This window comes from Lepidothrix coronata, unplaced genomic scaffold (assembly GCF_001604755.1).
Source record: "Lepidothrix coronata isolate B3197 unplaced genomic scaffold, Lepidothrix_coronata-1.0 Scaffold137, whole genome shotgun sequence".
Taxonomy (NCBI): domain Eukaryota; kingdom Metazoa; phylum Chordata; class Aves; order Passeriformes; family Pipridae; genus Lepidothrix; species Lepidothrix coronata.
In genome coordinates this window covers 359,513-362,349 of record NW_016690317.1, presented here as the reverse complement: position 1 = coordinate 362,349, position 2,837 = coordinate 359,513, and the positions used below count along the sequence as shown (strand labels likewise).

Below are 2,837 nucleotides of genomic sequence, written 5' to 3'. Positions count from 1 at the left end.
CCTTCCTGCAGCCCAAACCCAGCCAGAGAAATGCTGTCAGAATGGCTGTGATCTGGAGAGAAGCAGGCAAAGGACAGACTCACCAACCCTTCTGTATCCATCTGAATTTAAAATACAGAATTTAAACACATAGCATGCAGTCATGCTGATGTGATTTTAAGGGGGGCTTCCCAAGCACGTTTGTTTTCAGATTTTGAAGAAAAGGGCCTTCATCCAGGCTGGGTTCACTTGGGCCAGTGGCATCCTAATGTGTTCCATGGTTGCCATGACACAACAGACCAGTTAACACCTGAATTCTCATCGCTGCCAACCTGAATTGAATTCAAATTTGTAATATCCTCCCAGCAATCCACTGCAGAGAATAACTGACATTGCTTAACACTAACAGGAAAAGAAAAAATCCAAATTACTGCTTAGTACTGTCTAATTCCATGGGGGAAATGCATAAAGATGGATACATCTGACATCCATTTTATTAATCAGACTATTTTTAGTAGATAAACCAGTTAAGAAAACAGCAGGAGTTTAATAAAGTATACATTAGTAGCACAATTATGGAGTAGTTGCAGCAGACTGTTCCCTCTGATAGTGAGCAGTAGGACACTTTGTTTAGCTGGAACAATCTTGCAATGCAGTATTTAAGTGAATAATAAATTTCATGGGGAGTTAGCCTGTAGGCTAAATTCTGCAAAGCAGTTCTTGAAAAAGTCAGGGAATATCTGATATATTTCCATTTTCCATCCACCCTTTCAGTATCACATTTACCAGTGAAGGATCTTAAAATCACAAAGGGTTTCATAATATTCCCCCTGTATAAGGAATTATTAATACACATACTTTGCAGACAGAGATACAGTCCAGATTTTACGACTTAGTCAAGTGAAGGCAGAGTCAGGATCTGAGCCTGTATGTCCAGAGCTCCTCTCATCTTGTAGGAACAATTCCTGTTCTACACACTTAGGTTTAAATGCCCCAGATGATGCATTACAAGAGGATAAAAATACAAAAATACATCAAGTATTTTCTTCAGACCATTACACACTCCTGTCTGAAAGTCCATTTCAGTATTAGACACCTTTCCACCTACTAAAGTACTCCCAGAGTCCTCAAGCCTGTCAAAATATCAAACATGTGACAGTGTAGATAATTTATAATTAAGACACTCGTGGACACAAGATGCTTTCAACTCCCAAACGGCCAACCAGGCCCTGGTTGAAAGGTTTAATAAATCTGATGCTAATCCAGAAGCCCCTAAAGATAATGAATATCCTTTCATCAACATCAGCTGGTGCTGGATCAGTCCCTCTGAACTCAAATACCAACAGATGCACAAAATGTTTGTAAAGGATGGAACAAGCAGGAGCCGCTCTGGCTGTGCCATCTCACTTCACTCCCTTTTGTCTGTGCACTCTGGGAACTGCTCACTGTAATTACTGAGCCTCGTAAAATACAAATTTTATGTAGCAACATGTTGGCTGCTGTGTTTTGTTCCCAAGTAACTTCTGTGCGCTGTGTTTCCCACTGGATATTTGCCCATGGCAGCACTAAAGTGTCACACAGGACAGGACTGACCACTTTGCATCTCTGTAGATGCCTTTTTTTTCTGGTGTTTTGACAGTGTGCAGCTTCCTGCCATCTTCATCCATGTGGTCAAGTAATAATAAAGCTCCAAGACAGCTTTCATCCCTCCTGCTGCCTCAGGAGTTACCTCAGCATCAGTGGCAGCTCTACTTCGATTCTTCCCTCCTAGTTTTTCAGTATTCACCAGTTTGTTGGACTTCCCATAAAGATTCAGGAGCTCTGGTTTCTGCTGCAGCCCTGGAGCTGCAGGGCACAGCTCCAGCTGAAGGGCTGGCATAATAAAAGTGCTGGATCTGAAATTCAGTGGGAATTAAACATGTGTTTGTATTTCCCATGGAAATATTTGGATCCTCAGGTGTCCATGTGCCCCTATCATGTGGCCAGCACAGCCAAGGACCCACAGAAGCACAAAGAGGGGGAAATCAATAAAATGAAGGAATCAAATCAATCCATACCTACCCAGATAGTGCCCAAATAAAGCTGTCAGCCTTTAGGTCTGTGATTGGAGAAGTGGAAGGTGCTCGTGCCTGTGGCAGGGGGTGTACTGAGATGGGTTTTAGGGTTCCTTCCAGCCTAAACCATTCCATGGTTCTATGATTTCATCACAGGAAGGGCACTGACCTGTTGGAGAGAGTCCAGAGGAGGCACCCAGGTGATCAGAGGGATGGAGCAGCTCTGCTGGGAGGAAAGGCTGGAGAGTTGGGATTGCTCAACCTGGAGAACAGAAGCTTTGGGGTGACCTGACTGTGGCCTTCCAGGACCTGAAGGGAACCTGGAGGAAAGATGGAGAGAGACTATTTCCAAGGGATGGAGGGACAGGACAAGGGGGAATGGCTTCCCACTGCCAGAGAGCAGGGTTAGGTGGGATATTGGAAAGGAATTTCTCCCTGTGAGGGTGGGGAAGGGCTGGGCTGGAATTCCCAGAGAAGCTGTGGCTGCCCCATCCCTGGAAGTCTCCAAGGGCAGGTTGGAGCAACCTGGGCTAGTGGAAGGTGTCCCTGCCCATGGCAGGCAGAGGAACTGGATGATCCTTCAGGTCGCTTCAAATCCAAACCATTCTGTGGTTCTGGGAGGTGTCAACAGCCTAGAGACAGTTTGACAAAGCAGGTCAGGCTTTGGCCAGACAAATGCTTTTCACTTCTGCAACAAGCAGTGAAATTGAGGCTGAGCACGTCGGGCTGGTTAGGTTAATCAACACTCCTCAAACCCAGGCATTTTGTAGTTGAAAAAAAAGATTATCACAGACTCCACTAAAT

The 2,837-nt window shown here is 44.8% G+C and overlaps 1 long non-coding RNA gene across 1 annotated transcript; it reads right to left on the bottom strand.

The window, feature by feature from the left end:
- Nucleotides 1-284: 284 nt before the first annotated feature.
- On the bottom strand, nucleotides 285-2,244 carry LOC108503423. Its single transcript, XR_001876825.1, has 3 exons — nucleotides 2,203-2,244; nucleotides 2,041-2,108; nucleotides 285-1,874 (listed from the first exon to the last, which is right to left on the bottom strand). It is a non-coding gene; the product is annotated as an uncharacterized LOC108503423 (long non-coding RNA).
- Between the last annotated feature and the right edge of the window lie 593 nt (nucleotides 2,245-2,837).